The sequence below is a fragment of the Bactrocera oleae genome, chromosome 4 (genome assembly GCF_042242935.1).
Source record: "Bactrocera oleae isolate idBacOlea1 chromosome 4, idBacOlea1, whole genome shotgun sequence".
Lineage (NCBI taxonomy): Eukaryota > Metazoa > Arthropoda > Insecta > Diptera > Tephritidae > Bactrocera > Bactrocera oleae.
Genome location: NC_091538.1, coordinates 57,024,675 through 57,042,083, shown reverse-complemented (window position 1 = coordinate 57,042,083; position 17,409 = coordinate 57,024,675). Strand labels below are relative to the sequence as shown.

The 17,409-nt window shown below is 31.8% G+C and overlaps 1 protein-coding gene and 1 non-coding gene across 3 annotated transcripts in view; one reads left to right on the top strand and one right to left on the bottom strand.

The window, feature by feature from the left end:
* Window positions 1-17,106, bottom strand: part of sprt (PDZ domain-containing protein sprite) — a 57,459-nt gene extending 40,353 nt beyond the window's left edge. Inside the window, exon 1 of one of the 2 annotated variants that reach the window (XM_036363474.2) lies at window positions 15,902-17,106. The gene's annotated coding sequence lies outside the window, so the exon portion shown is untranslated. Of the gene's footprint in view, window positions 1-2; window positions 214-15,901 lie in introns of those variants that run through there. The other variant, XM_036363476.2, reaches the window with a different exon arrangement.
* On the top strand, window positions 3,829-3,900 carry TRNAT-UGU (transfer RNA threonine (anticodon UGU)). Its single transcript has one exon. It is a non-coding gene; the product is annotated as a tRNA-Thr (tRNA).
* Window positions 17,107-17,409: the final 303 nt, after the last annotated feature.

The window sequence follows — 17,409 nt, the reverse complement described above, 5'->3', positions numbered from 1 at the left end:
ACTTTTTTATTTCATTCATTCATACAATATTACGCTCTTTTACTGTTAGAAAATCGCGCACGGTTATAACAAAGGGCGACATGAATGTCAAGTACTTTTTCGACACTTTTTTTTCTCGTTTTTTCACCAAAAAGTCAAGAATATTTCTTCACTCTTCAATTAAGTTGTTTGTTATTGTTGGCGCCAACACTTGGTGACCGCATTATGACAGCTGTCAAGGCTTAATGACCATTGTTGTTATTGTTGATTATTGCTAATATGTTGCGCACCGGTTTATTTGCGAGTATTCTACTCGCTCTATGTGTGTCAGTGAGTCAGCAGACCAGTGTTGCTGTGGTAATTATGTATGTTAGTGGACCATATTCCACAATTTGTAATGACAATATTATATGAAAGAAATGCGGTTTTATGTTTACGCATGTTCATACAAAAGTACTTACATATATACTTATGTAGTATGTACAAGTGTGTTGAGTGTGAAATAGTAAATGAAGTGTTGTATGACCACAATAAGTACCTGTATATATGTATACAGGGGGAGTAAGCTAAATAAGTTACCCTTTTTCGAGTAAATTTTACCGTATTAAGTCCAAGCGAAATTTAAATAAATTATTCCTGAAGGTATTTTTTTGGAATATTTTTATATTATATTATTATGTATATGGCCTATCAGGATAAGATACTACCTTCTAGAGAACTTAAAAGTAAACTTGGTGGTTTCGTTTAACTTAAGAGAAACCACTTAAGTTTTAAATCTGAATTCCTTTGATTAAATTTTTACAAAAAAGAAATTTAAATTTCTTGTTGAAGCGTAAAAGCAAAATTTGTTTCAGTGCGCTTGACAGAAAACTACATATGTATATAAATTCATGACGCCATGAACGAAAAGCAATGAATGCTTTATTTATGATTACTATAAAAGTTTGACAGTTCATTTCGTTAAGATTTGTCAAAATCTTGTCTCTACAATTGTTGTCAAAAACCAATTTCCGAAACTCATCTCGATTCTCCTCTATATAGTTACATATTTTTATTGCTGGTATTCTCAATTAGCCACCCTGTATTTATATACAATATTATTGTCGCTTTGCTTTCGGTGCCTCATAATTTTGACACTTGTTTGCCATTGTAGGTTTATTTCCTTTTTCATAAGATTTTTTTAAATTATATTATAATCCATATTGTAACTACACGTTAGTAACGAAACTTCATACGTACATAGTTCCACTTCTATTTCTTCCTACAATATTATCTTATAGTAAGTTAGCAACTAAAGTAAACCCATTTCATAGCTTTAAAGCAATGTAAACTTTTTTGAAATCATTTTTTAATTTAAACATTTTTTATAGTGATTGCAAGCTCAAATTAATTATTCACAAAAATACACGAGGTCGTAGCGAAAGTAGCATCATAAGTAGAAGTTGGTGTATGTATAGGTAATAATAGTTTGAATATATATGTATGTATGTATATACTTATTTGAATTCTCAATACTACTCGTATATATATTTCCATATTGTGGCAACCGAATAATATTCGCGATCTTGAAGAGAAGGAAGTTTGTAAGACAACACAGTACCAAAAAATGTTTATATTAATTTTTAGCGGAAAAATACCATATTTTTTGGAAAATAGACACTTTTGATGGTTTATTTGAACAAAATGTTTTAGATATCGGATAAATATGTAATAAGTAGTGTCAAACTCTCAGTCATTAACGTAAGCTTTTTGTATCGATCAAGAGCTCACTTCTAACTACCGTCTTTGGATCACAACAAATATTTTGATTATGCGATTGTGGGACCTTGTTTTTTATGGACTTTAAAGAATAGGTATACATATATATATCACAAAAGAAAACCTGTTTACCAGGATTGCCATGTGAATACTTTTTTATAATAGCTTCTAAATTGTTTTTGTCCTTACATTGTCTAAAGAGATTTCTAATTTAGACATGTCTATCTTTCATATAACTTATATGGATTGCTCACCGAAGTATTTTAGAGATTTATATAGATGGATATTTTATTTACATAAGATAATAATAGACTCCAGTCAACTTCTAATAGAGAAGAGCTCTCTCTAAATTCCATCCACCATTGAAGACGGCATAGATTTGTAACTACCTGCTTTTGTTGGATAATATTCAGACAAGTAACACGAATCGAAGGAGAATCTTGACTAAGCTTTTAATAAAGCTAGAAACGACTTATTACGCCAATTTACTTATAAGCGAGTGCCAAAAGAACGCTCAACTTGGATACATTTTCTTTAAAGTTAACTTCATCCTATAATTGTACTTAGTTGTACTTTTGATCGTTGTTGTTTTGAAAGCTTTTAGCTGCGGTTAAATGAAAATTCCCTTATTTTTATTTTTTCTTTACTTAAAGTAAATTATTTTCTATTTTAAACCTATCTCACTAAGTTCGGCAAAATAGTCTAGTTAGTGTTGATACTTTTCATGTATTATAGTTTTAACTGTCTTACTATTCAATGATATATTTTTAATATACCGCTTAGACTATGTATTACTGACTAATTTACAAAAAATATACATTTTCACTAATTTTATGCAGAAAGGTTAAGGCTTCAGTAAAATAGTTTTAAGTACAAAAAATCATAAATATAAAACTAAAATAGAAATTCAATGGAATTCCAAACAGCGACAAACATTTTCTGCTCCAATTGTCTGCTGAAAGAGAGTAAAAGAAAATCTTCACTCAAGCGCGGCCGAAAGACTTGCGTAGACTTTGTAGAAAAAGCAAGTGGGCGCCGAAAGCAAAAGATTGAAGAAAACCGATGCACGGAATATAATAAAGCATAAACTATAAGCAAATATGAGACATATAACAACAATGTTACACATGCACATTTATTAGTGAATGCTTTATTTTTATTGTATTTTCGTTTTGTGTTTTTATACCAAAAGCCGCCTCTTCCACCGCCAACGACAAGCCATAATTTTCCAAGTGATTTTGCTGTGGTCAACACTTGGCAACGTCACTGCACTTGAGTCAAATGCATTCTGAATGGTGGTCTACGTCATTTTCGAAGCACTACAAAAATAGCAGCAACAAGCATTATAACAGGTGTTGGTCAGCTGACAATGACATTTACACAATACTACAATTTTAATAGCACGAAAATGACAGCGCTGAGAACATCCCACGCGCTTGTCATTCGATTACGGTGAATGCATCAAATTTTTTTGTTGGCGTTTTGTTGGAATGCAAATGAAGTATTTGTTTATAAAAGCATTTATTTGTTGTTTTTGTGCATTTTTGTGGTTTGGAGCTTTGACAAGTTTTTTAATTTTATAAAATGTTACTTTTGTTGTAAATAGTTGTTGACATGCAGTCATTTGTTTTTATTTTCTTTAATTTTTATATATTTTATTTGTTTCTTATTAGTTATTTAATTATGTGGTTTGCGTTTAACTCGACTGTAATTAATATGTTGTTGTCATCTCAAATTGGAATGTTTGCTTAAGCTTTTATTTCTTTACCCTACTCATATTTCTTGAGTCAATAAATAACAAATTTTTTAAATATTATAAATAATGGAAGTAAATTTCATAATTTTTTTTTTGTTATTAACATCAGTTCCGTTAATTTGGAGAAGAAATTTTTTTTTGGAATTTTTGAGCATACTGTTTTTTTTTTTAAATATTGCATCTTGTCGTTGCTTCTTATCAATTGTTTGATAAGAAAACTATTGTTGTTATCACCGAGCGTTCACGTTCTTCTTTAATTGCAGCAGCCCCGCTTTTTTTAAATGTGTTTTAGATGTTCTTTCGGCATACATTACAACACAAACAGTGTGTCAGTTGCCTCTTTAGCTCAGTGGCAGAGCACTGGTCTTGTAAACCAGGGGTCGTGAGTTCAATCCTCACAGGAGGCATCAAGATGGTCACACATATTTTTGGTGCAATTATTTTTCACTCAGCAAGTCTCATTAACGCAGTCTAGTTGCCTTGGTTATTGAATTCATAATTATTTATTTGTGATATTTTATGTTGGCAATAAATAGTCAAATTAAAGTTCAAATTTCTTTATTATTGTAATTGTCGCATGGTGGTTATCTCTATTTCTAAAGCAATACTTTTTTTATTATGGTTCGTTTGGTAATAATAAACCATATTTCTAATAGCTTAGATCGCTCTACACCATATTGATTTAATTTTAAAAAGGATTTGCCTAAAATTATGCACAAATTGTTGTTTTAATATGTTACTAAAGATCCTTAAAGTCAATCAGTGGAACTAAAATATACTCGGAACCAGGGTTGTGAATTTTTGAATTAAAAAATTTAGGATCAAAAATTTAATTTATATTTTTTGATCCCGTTGTTGGTATTAAAAATTAGATTACAAAATAAAATAAATTCAAATGATAATTCAATTTGTTTTTTAATGCATTATTTGCAACCCTGCTCGGAACACATATAACTTCGGTAGTATACTTTGGGGATTAGACCAGTGAAAGATTGAAAGCAAATCTTGCTGGCTTAAAGTACACTTTTGGGTATTAAAATATTATTATTGGTAGACTAATGTAGCTAACTAGCTTTTCCTATTCAATCCACTAGCGGCGTCAAATGTTTTCATTTGACGAGATATCTTCCTGAAACTCAGTACGAATTATTTTCTAATGCAACTATACGAGAAAAACAAAATTGTTTATATTGGACCTCTATAGCATGCTCCAACTCCAGCCCTTGTATGGAAAACTTTTGTACATATGTGCCAAGGTATCTTTACAAAATTCGGATGTTTAGGATCACATGTGTCCGTAGAAAGCCTTTTAAAAATGGTGATGGTGAAGAATGATCCAGGAGCTTCTATTTTGTACGAGTTTTATTCTACACCCAAATATATATTTCATAAAGCCTGAAAGAATTGAGTTCGCTTCTTTTTTTCTTACTCCCAGAATAAACAGCCCAAGTTAGACCATTTTTGCAGGCTCTAGAGTAGTCTAAGCCATTAATTTAAAAAATTCTCCCCATTTTTAGTTCTTCATGCTGTCTGATTATAATAACGCTCGCAGTTCCCATTCTCCCTGATGAAAAGTTTACAAAGTAGTCATGTTGCCAAGGAGCAATTAGAGGTCTGATTTGAGAGTTAGACGGCTCAGAAAATAGATTTTTTTATTTCATAGATTGCTCATAAAATTTTGGAAAATATGTTTGCGAACTTTTAAAGGAAGATTTTAGTTCGTTCCGTTATATTGTACATAAAAGTCGTTAAAGCGGGTAGCTCTTCTTCAGGCCACGAGTTTAATATATCATTATTTAAAAAATATATATATTCCGAAAAAAGTTGATATCATATTTCATCAACATATTTTCCTATAAATGATAAATTGCAGTCCATTAATCCTTTGCTTTAACACTGATTAGGTGAATTTGCATAAGTTTTAGAGTTGAAAAAGTAGTTGTTAGCGTAAAATTTCATTAACATATCCGACCCTCTCAAGTTACATAGCTTACTCTACCTTTCGTGCACTAACACATCGTACATACATACATATATGTAAATTATGTACAGATATGTAAATTATGGTATTTTAATGCACTACCACACTTCATCATTGTACCACGCGCAATACACTGTCAGCAGCTAGAAGCGCTTTAGACTTGCAACTCGATCACTTTATTGATAATTAATTTTAATTATCAACTATTTGTTCCCATTTGTAAAGGCAAACAATTTGAATGACAAAGGCGAGGCGCGAAGAAAAGCGACAAAGATTAGGGGAAATGGATAAGTGAAGGCATACATTGCTCCTTTTTTGTACAATCATATTATATACATACATATATATATATATATAGTACAAGTATATACAAACATTTAAAGGTAAATGTATGTGAATAGATATACTCGTATGCATAAAGTTCAGTCGTGCCTTTGTGTAAAGTCTTACCAAATCAGGGTTTGTGCTAAAAATTAATTAAAATTCCCGGCATGCACCCTACAAATGCGGCAAGAATGAAAGAGTACATATATAACCGAAGGCTTATAAAACCATTGACGTACTTATAAATGAAACTATCAAGCTTATATAACACATTTGTATGTACTTGTATAAATATATGTATGTACTTTCATAGATATAACAGCAAAGCTTATTATTTGTACTTGCATGTACAACTTTAATATAGAAATGTGTATGTGAATCTATCACAGCTAATCTCTTTGTGCTTCAGTCACTCAGTCAGTAGGATTAATGTTCTTTTATTTCGAGTGTGATGTGCCGACTTTGCCACTGTCGTCTCTTGTGTCTCAAACGTGCCGCATCTCTAGGCGGCTGTCTTGTAACTAGAAGGGCTTACCCTATTAGAGGGACTTATTTGTGTACTTATGTATGCAGGTAAGTGCTTGTGGCGATAAAAGCCCAAGATTAACTGCTGTAGCTACTGCTACCGTCAGCTGGAGTTGGATTGCCAAACACATAAAATCTTCTTCAATCTGCTACTGAGTGCCACAAAGCGGCGGATTTGTGTGAACAGGAAAAAAAGCGTCTAGGCTCGGTGTTGAGGTAGTTTTGGTTTTAGTGTTGAGATTTTTTTGATCTGTGCTTAAAAAGGCCTAGTTTTAATTATTAGTTCTGGGAGTTAAAAACATTCTAATCAAATTTATTTTTTCCAAGCTGTATTTAACATATATTAGCGTTTCAAAAAAACTATTTTTACTTATATTTTGATACAAAATGGCGGTTACAGGGGCTTTCTTCGCAATCAGTTTTTTCAAGAGGGTCTTTAATGTTGTTCTAGCAACTCGACACTAAAGCGGAGTAGAAAATAAAAAAAGCTTCTTTTTCACTATTCGAACAGTTGAATAATTGTTGCACCCTAAAATGTACTTGAAACCATTTTTTGAAAATCTAAGACTCCGCCAACTTCTGAACTTAGCTTACCAAGAAATGTCTGTGGAATTTTACAGTGTTGATTTCTTCACTTTAACTTATAGCTTCTATTGATTTCGATAACTGGTTGTCATTTTGATGGTGCTTTTATAATGTCACTCTCATAGAAACTTTTGTTCTAGTTGGCCCAAAATAGGGACAATCGCTTTTTACAAGTTTCTCTTGCGGCGAATTTTTCACCAGCAATATTATTCGCTATAGATACATAAAAAAATTTTAACCAAACTCTCAGAACTTCTGACAAGTCAACTGTCTGAGAATATTTTTTTTGGAAGAAACCTTATCTTTCTAATGGCATATTGTTAAACCCAATCGCATTTTTACAACAGATTACTAAAGTGGCAAAATTATGAATTTCTGTTTACTTGACCTAATATATGTACATATGTATATACATATATATGTATTTTTTATATTGCCTATAATAGCACTTGTTAGTCATCTAAAAAGAACCTATACTTTGATATGCCTTCTTACAAAGAAAAAAAAATATATTTGTTGCTATTTTATTGAAATAGAGTTGCATTCATTTTTTCAATGCGTCAAACTTTCAGTTTTATTTTCTATTTTATTTTTTTTCAATTATCTTCTGCCGTTACTTTCTTCTCTTTTTCATGTGTAAATGTATACAGTAAGTGATTGTTAGACTGTCTAGCTGACATAAAAATTGAGAGTAAAAGTGTCCGCCGCTTGATGAAGCGCACATCAAAAGCTGGCTTGTTATGCTCAAGCGGAATTTTGATAGCTTAAAACGTCACAAATATAGCAAAATGACAATGGGTGATTATAATATGATTGTGATATTGAATATTAAATATCGATTGTTGATTTGATTAACAATTTCATTGAAATAAATTCGATAAAAGAAATTCAATTTATGCTAAGCTGTGATTTTCTCTCAGCTTTCAAATCATTTATGCTCTAGCATTTTGTAAGCGGTTGCTAATAATATACATATGTATAAATAATTGAGTGCATCATACATATTTACACAATAATGGTTGCCAGTTGCTTAACCAATAATTAAATAATTTAAAAGTAATTTGCTGATATGTGCGCATGCTACTCTCCGTAAATGAGTGTAATTAAATGAGAAATTCTATTGTGATTTGTTAAATAAAAGCATCAGCATGCTTTTGTGACCGCGTGCACTGGTTTCGCTGCGGTAGTTAATGGTGGGACTTTTGTTCTACTTGCTTGCCATTATGTGTTTAGTGGAACAGTAATAACTCTCTCATTCGAACTACTCACTAAAGAGCATTTTTTATCAGAAGATGTAAACTTGTACGCAGTATTGTTCAATATTGAAACCGCCATAAAAATGTCTAAAAAAAATAAACCACAAACATAACAATTGTGAGCTCTCTTAAATTTGACAAAAAAATCTCATTCAATCACTTTATTGGACTGTGTATTGCTACCGCAATCTTGACTAGGTTTTCTGATCCCAAATAATATGAGTCTTTTAACTTCCATTACTCCTACAGGTCATATTTAGACCTTTCCATATCCTTATTTTATATACTTTAAGCTATAGGTTCGGTAGCGAATAATATAGAGGAAGAGCTGAAGTGTTTAGAAATTGTTAATCTGCTATAAAAGTATATTCGAGCTTATTGCTTACTTTCAGAACGGTTCCGTGGTTCAAATCGCGTTTTAAATAATATTATAAATAGAACGAGTTTGCTACTAAGCTGAATTATATGGATGAGGTTAAATTAGGTTGGGTCATAGGGTGGATCCAAAATCGATGGATCTCACTTGGACAGAAAAATATAATACTTCTGAAAGTGGATCACTAGATCCTCATAGATCGAATAAGCGTTTTGAGCTTACCATAAATTTATTAAGGCGGTTAAGATCAATCCCAGCCACTTCGCTAAGTTCGCCAAAGATTTGTCTACTAAGATATTTTAATCTTAGACTGGCAAAAGCCGGGCAATTAAGTGAAAAGTGACAAGATGATTCCACCTCTCACTCCTCCATACAGCTTTGGCAAAGGGCGTCCGACAAATTATTTAGTCGCACCACATGTGAACTTATTGAATAGTGTCCAGTCAGAACACTTACAATTGCGGCGAGATTGATTGCTAAGAGCAAGTGGTTGGTAGAACCTCTTACAGTTCACCATGGGCCAGAAATATCTCGCAGTCGTACAAGTTCTAGTTGTTGACCAGCGCTTGACGAGCTCACTTGAGGTCCATCGGTTTAGCGCTAGAACGCAAGAGGACATCGGATGAAATTTTGAAAAGAACACAGAATTACAGAAATCTGGTGGTCTGAAACTAGAGTTGATGACGAGCACCCGACAAAAAACTTCACCTCCTCTAGAAAAAATTCTATTCAACCTATAAAGTTCTGTAAATATTCAACATATACTCAGTATTATCGCGTACCCACTGTAGCAACGGTTCATTGCTAATATAAATTGTGTCGCTAACACAAAGCACAACTATAATTAGTGCAGCGGAAAATAATGGTACAGAAAATGCTGAGGATTAGGAAAACAAAACATAAAATAGAACTTATGATACAATAAACTTTGAGGTACTAAAGTGCAGCAACAACAAAAAGTTGCATACATACAAAACTAAGCGCTCAAAGCTGAAGTTAGCTTAAAGCAATTGAGCTCAGACTAAGCGCGCAGACAATCCCAGGCAGAGTGATATCTAGAAGTCATTCATTTAGCTTAGACATGCACTTACTTTACATATAAACATACTCGTTCATACATATATATAAACACATCTAGTTAATGGAGTCGAATCGGCAGTAGTCGACTAGCGGTTATTTAGTGGGTTTGTTAGTTGAGTAGATAAAAAAAGTAGGCAGTCGTTCGTTAAAGCGTTCGGAGCGAAAATGCTTCTCCAACTTTACTTGTAATTCTCTCTAATTGCTATTGGTTTTAAAAGCCCATGAGAAATGGCTGTCGGCATTTAATATAATGCCTGCGTTTTGTTGTATTGTAGTTTCTGTGTGCATATACATATGCACATATTTATATATATTTATTAACTTAGTTGCATGTCCATAAATACAAATATACAAGTACAAATTATCGCTCGTACATTTGTACTTGATTTATCGTAATTGTAACTATAGTTCATGTGATAGCAATAAAAAATGTTGAAAACAAAAAAAAAACAAATACATTTGTAGTTATTAAAAATAAATTGTGACACAATAAACTTTCGACTGTTGAAATTTTTTCAATAAATTTTTTAAAGCATATAATTATTGTGAATTCTGTTTGTTTTTGTACTATGCTCTATGTTAAGTTGTTGTAGTTGCGAATAAAATTTTTTGTATAAGAATTAAGCTCTATAATATGTTTAGTTAGTTTTGTTAGCGTTTTTATTACTGGAGTAATTTTTTCTATTTTAGCTTTGTAATTAATTAGTTTTAGCTTGTAAAATTCTGATGGGCAGACTAATAATATATATTTTTTTTTTAAATAATTAGAGTTTCGACCAAAAATCAGTTAAGCAAAATAAACAGAAATATGTACATATATGTATGTATGTATATTAGAGTAATCCTTAAATGAAAGAACATAATTTTATGTCAGTTACTACTGTCGTCTAAAATATCATATATAAAATAATAGTATCGATTGGAGCTACATTAAAGCGTGTCGGTGAAGACAGGTTCAATTCAGATAACTCTATAAAAAATTTATAAAGTATAAGAAATCGAAAGATTGGGCATAAAGGCAGATCGATCATGTATAGGGTGTTATTTTAGAATTAAGAAGTATCCTTGCGTTAATTCTGTCAAAACAGATGTCAAAGGAAATACATGCGTTTGATATTTATGAGCAGCTTATAAGATATAAACGTTAAGCGAGCATATGTGGGGTGTTATTTTAGAAATATAGCATTTCCAAGGGGTAAAGCTGTCAATTCAGTTTTACAAGTGAAAACATGTGTTTGACATTTATGGAAAGTATATTGGATGAGCTGTATTAGACGAACTTGTGGTGGCCTTATGCTCTTCCTTTTACCTAAATAATAAATCTTATTCTTAATCTTAAGTCAAAATCTTAGATTTTTTATAACCTGGGGTTAAATCTGTCACAGTAAACAAATGTCGAACTGTAATCAGCTTTATGTGGCGGAAGTTGTCATATATTCGTTATTTTATTTAAATAATAAATATTGTACTTTACAAATATAGAACTCATAAGGACAAATTGTTAGCGCTTTTATTTTTTTCGATATTTCATTTCGAAATAAAATGTCTAAAGCTCTAAAAAACCCAGCTTATACTATACTATACACTAATAATTATATTCAAACATATAACATATAAGGTGTTTTGCAAAAATATTCTTCATATACAAATCCGCTTTACCACATACATACTTGACAGCACAAGTGATTAACTTAACCACTGACACTTTGAAGGCTCAAGTTTAGGTCTTCAGGGGGTCATTTAATTTGTACAACCAAAATTAAAAAATACTGTAAATTATTATTTTTTTCAAAGCTTATAGATTATTTTGACTTTGTGCTGTATACATTTACTTAGTTAGTTAGAAATGCCTGAAGTGTAAAATAAAATTGCTTAAGTTACGCTTCGTAACCTTGAGCCGCGCTTGAACTTGTAATAAGCACATGTAATTATTGTTATTTTTGTAATTCTGATATTACTGGAAGCAAAAAGTCACTTAATCGTGTCGGTGATTTCTAAAGCAGCTGGCAGAACTAATTGTTTGGCGTAAATAAAATAATAAATATATATATGTGAACTGTATGTGTGTGTATATTTATAAACTATTTTGTATATTCTTTTTCAAAGGCGTTAATAATTTTGCTAGTTTAAACGCGATTGAATTTTTTGAATAATATAATTTTTTTTTTAGTTTGAGTGATGAAGGAATTCATTTAAAGTATTGTATATAAGTTTTTTTGTCGGCCACAATCACTTACAAAAGTCATTCACTAGGTGTTACAAGGGCTTAAAGTATTATAATATGGTTGAAGAATAATACAATAAAGAGTTATTAAATAAAATCATTATTTTTATTTAAAATATTCAAATATTTACTTCCATACATTTATCGCAAATAATACATGTAAAATAATTTTCACAGGTTTTGATCGCTTATGTATACCAATCGGACAATCATTTTTTAACTTTCCTTCAATATTAATATTTTGTCATTTCCATCATTTTGTATCTGCTGAAATTTCATTTCTTTTCATAGTCAAATGCGTTTAAACTTTTCTCGGAATGCGTGCGCATTTACGCTTTGTTGCGCTATTTTCATGTTTTTTGTTTTTGTATAGCGGTAAATCGCTTTCCAAACGTTTGTAATGAAGCTGTGAAAGTTCAATCAAAAGTTTATTAAAATGTCGCTGAATACATTTTTTGTATAGATTGACAATTTTCAATATAAAACTGACTGAAGAGCAATTTATTTTAATTTACTTTACATAAACAACCACTAAAAATGCATAAAAATGTGAGTGTATATATGTATGTATTCTAAAAAAATGATATAGTTTACTTATTAAAAACAGAAATGATAAAGAAAAAATATTTCATTGATATTAGCATTGAAAATTTAATTTTTATGAATAAAGCTTTATGTGCTTGTAGAGTGTAAACATTTTTTTTTTCAAAAATCTTTAAAAATAAATCAAAACTGTGCCAGTATAACAAAAAAAATTTTTGCATACGCAAAACAGAGACAGCATATTCACATCGATATGTCAATTAGCAATATCTGTGGTGATTCAATCGCATCTTGTCAGGTGTTCAAAACCTTTCCAAATCATTCTGCCATATGTCTCTTGTTGTTATTTGCAAATTATCATTTAAATTATCTCATCCGCTCAAATTCTCTTCATAAGCAATCCATAAAAGAACACAATTTACATACAAACAGATATCATAAATATTTGCATGACTACTTATACACTCGAGGTCAAATAAATTGGGACAGGGTAACTAGATTGTGACAATGATAACAGAATATATGTTGACATTGAAATCATTTGTTGCTAAATTAAATAGAAATGGTTATATATAGATAAATTCTACAAACCGAAGCTTCTGTACTAAACCTAATCTAGTTTTTATTGCGAATTTCAATCGAACCGAGACCCGAACACTACAAATAAAACCGAAGACGATTACGTATAGTGTATTATTTTAGAAGTATAAACTATCCTTGGGATTAAGCTGTCAAACCAGCTGTCAAAGGACATGTGTTTGAAATTTATGAGGAGTATGTCGAATATAAATGTAGAGCGAGCATACGAGTATATATAGTGTTATTTTAGAACTATATAGTTTCCAAGGGGCAAAGCTGTCAAAACTGTTGTCAAAGTAAAAACATGTGTTTGATATTTATGAAAATTATATTGGATGGTCCTTATAAGACGAAATCGTGGTGACCTTATGACCGTAATTTTCTTGGAATAATGAATGCAATATAATTATAGAATTCATAAAGTCAAAATATGAGCTTTTTTATTGATTCTTGGGGTAAAGCTGACTAACCAGCTGTCTCAATTTATTTTTAAAACTTTTTTTAATTCTAAACTCTTTTAATATGTAACTGGAAATAAATTAATGTGAAAGTCCCCATGCAACGCTGTAAAATTATTAAAAATTTTAAGTTAACTGTCAAATATTAATTGTCCAAGCCAAATTGAGAAGAAATAGAGAATGATTGAACTCATCAACGTGAGTAAAATTTTATTTATGATTTTGTAGGCCAGTTAAAGCCCAGCTAATTTATATTTGTTATTATAAGCTTGAACACTTTTTTTATAAGTATTAATCAGTCTTTTAGAATTAAAAACATTTTTTTTTTTGATTTTTCCCACAGATGTAAAAAAATAAGTGACCACCACTGTATGCTTACATATGAGGGTTTCAAAAGAACGATTCTTATCCGATCATCAGTTATTGTTTTATTCCTCACGACTGAAATGATAAATTAAATTCGCGAGAGCATATTGCTTTCCAGCTACGTGACCTTCCTCTATGCTGACGTAAAATCATATAAACTTGATCGTAAATTGTTTGCCAATATATACACACATGAAAACATACCGACAACTTGTATAGGCAACAGCTACTTGTCATACTTTGCTGTCACATTTACGTAAATAATAGTGATCATTTCTTAATATCCATATAAAAGCAGAATGTCATAACTCTACCTATTTCTCCAAACATGTCACGTCGGTCGATGAGAAACAGGAAACCACGGGAGGGCATATAGAAGGCACATTCGAACTTATATGTGTACTTTTATATGCATATATACATTTACAGACACTCATGAGACAGCCCCGTCTTTTCGACTACTTGACACTTCAACAGCCGAACTATAACAATTTGTTACGGTACCCTTCATTCAGTCTAACAAATGTATGCCTTGTCTCTCTTTCTCTTCTCTCTTTCGCACGATTAAAGTGTCTTTCACCTTTCTAAAGAAATGTCGAAATTCTGATATTCTTCTATTTGTAATAAATTTAGTAATTAAGACCTCAACAAACAATTGACGATTATCATGTTAACGTACTCCGAGAAATGCTAATGAAGACGACATTATCTTATGATTAGTTATAAGAATCTTTGATATTACATGTGCCGGTACTCGTATGCGACTGATTCGTTACGAAATCCCATTAGTTACGAGTATATGGGTATGGCATAACAATTGATTCGAAATTCAAAGGAAACACATCAGAGCGAACATTATTAAACTGAATAAATGATTCGAATGTATTGATAAGATATTTGAAACTGGCTTCGAAGCGGTAAAGATAGTTTCATAGTACTTTGCTTGCGGTGCAAGGGAATGCTTTGAGCTCTAGAGTATGGCTATAACAATGATAAGTACATATTCGATTTGCATGAGTAAAGAGGAAATGGGTTAATTGGAAAAAAATTGAAGAAAAGGATTACGAGTGAAATTTGGGTGTGTACTATTGATTTCTGAATCTTTACTATTCATACAATCATATGTAAAGATGAATATACTTTTTATTATTAATGTAGATTTGAGTTTGATGTCAGAAAGTTTAAGTATTTAGGTAGGTGAATATTTTTCAATGGAAACCAGCTTCCTTTGCTCATATTTTAGTTTTCAATTGAAGAAGTTTCTTATGGCGCGCCTATATTGATTGTGGCATAGAAATACTTTAATTCGGCCATTCATTAAAAAAATATTTTGAGTAGGCGCTACATTTTAGACTTTGTTCATCGTTCGAAAGTCGAGGGAAAGATTCGAGAAAGCATCTGCACTTAATGTTAATGCTGGGATTGTCTAAATTGATATATTGCAATGCCGGATTGTACTTCTCTTGGTATTGCAAGAGGTCGGTATGAATATGGGAAGAAGGGTATAGAGTTACCACAGCAAGGTTTAAATTGCTCTTTGCGATTTCTGAGCAGATATTTGTAGAGTTCCAAGAGCAGTGTGGGTATGATTGGATGAGAAGTTTTGAGATTGGATTATAATCTTTCTACCATTCCCCGATATTTTCTAGATTTGGATGAAGAATATTCATGGACTTACATAAATCGATTCGATTTCGATTCTTACTAAAATTCATGGGTTAGAAGTCACAGCTTTGTCGGTTTAACTTTTTGCTTTATGCCCTGAATAGGGTATGTTACGTTTACCACGAAGTTCGTAACATCTAGAAGGAAACGTCGGAGACCGTAAAAAATGTATGTATGTAGCTTCGATACAACCGAAGTTAACGTTTCTTATTGTTCAGTTGTACTTTTTAGTAGGAGATATCTCGAAAGTACCAGCGATGTCGTCATCTTTTTATCTTGATCTAAATTAACTTACATCAAATACTAATACTAAGAAATTGTTGTTATTGAAATAATGCTTTATTTGAGTTAATATGTTGGGTTTATACTCGTATAGTCTTTTACATACAAGTTTTTTCAATTACTTTTCAAACAAAATCCATAAACAATTTATATCGAATACTTACCAAAAACAAATAAGCTTAATAAACCAATTGTTCTACTTTCGAAGTATCCAGCATAAATCAAATTATTATTTCCACCGTTAAAAAATATTTTTTGATTTCACACTCAAACTAACAGTATTGCCACACTTTCCAAATTGCAAAATCCAGCAATCAGTAGTATTGACATTAACTTAAAAATTTCGATAAATCACTTTCAACTGTCAACACCAGCAAATCAAATCACTTGTCGCCAGAAAAACAAAATCAACTGCAGCGCAACGTCGCCGGTCTACGGTCAGTTGACAATCCGTATGCCGCAGCAAAAAACTAATTTCGAAATAGTATTTGGCAAAAACCGTAAATTTAACGCTTTAATGCTGAGCGTTGAAATAGTGAAAAGTCAACACAACTTTAGTTAGGCCCTTGAAAATTGTGTATAATAGCCTTTACTGTTGTTTACCGTTAACGCGTCGAACATTTGGAGTGTTCGTTGTCAATATTTATTTTCGAATTTTTTGCTTTTATTTTTTATTATTTTTTTTTTAATTTTTTCAATTATGTGTATATCTTTTTAAAGCATATTTCAGTGGGTTTTTTACATTTCACCAGACACACTTGCGTCCCAATTATCAGCACACAATTTTCTCTAAATTTCTTTTATTGTTTTTTTTTTATTTATTTTTCAACTTCAACGAAGCCGGTTTTGACTTTCAACTGTAGGAATTTTTCAAATCTATTATTCTTTACGTTCTAATTCACCTCCGAAACGACATGACAACAAACAGGAAATCCAACTACACTTGAGTAACTAAAAAATGTAAACAAACGTCAAGTTAATTTGGTCTTGTGCTCTGGGACGAAAAATCTGAAGGAAACAAATTATTTTTTGTTTATTTTGTTTTTGTATGCCTTATATGCTTATATTTGTGTTTCACTTCGTTTGTGTTTTAGAATACGTAAATTTCCTCTCTTTCGCTTGTCATCAATTGCACATGCGCACAAAACTCACAGCGCCGACCCTTCTCTTCATAAACACTGCACGCACTTCAATTTAAAATCAGCGTCCTCCACTATTTCACAGGGTTGTACTCGCGCTTCGTATTGTGCTGCAGTTCGATGCGAGGATGACGTTGTAACAAATTCGTAATTTCTATCTTCACAGGTACACAGCGTTACGTCGTTTCGAACGATTCACTTCGTTTGGCGGCTTAATTCGTACTGAATGCCAGCTATTGAAATTGAGCTGCTCTTGGTTGCTTCGCGGCACTTGTGTTGTATGGTTCGTCACCACTGTTTAACGTTTGTGGAGTTGGTTAGGCGATCGTTGGTCGATGCTTTGGTGGTAGAAGTGGCGCTGGTGGTGGCTCGGAATTGAAGATGTGTTGACTTAGCTACGTCTGGTTTTGTGTTTACAACACGCAATGCGCTGAAGGGAACGTGTTGTTGAGCTATATATATTCGATAATGGTGGGTTTTGAGAATTTGGAATACTCAAATTCTGGGAGTCGCAAGTTGAAGTTTCAGTCTGT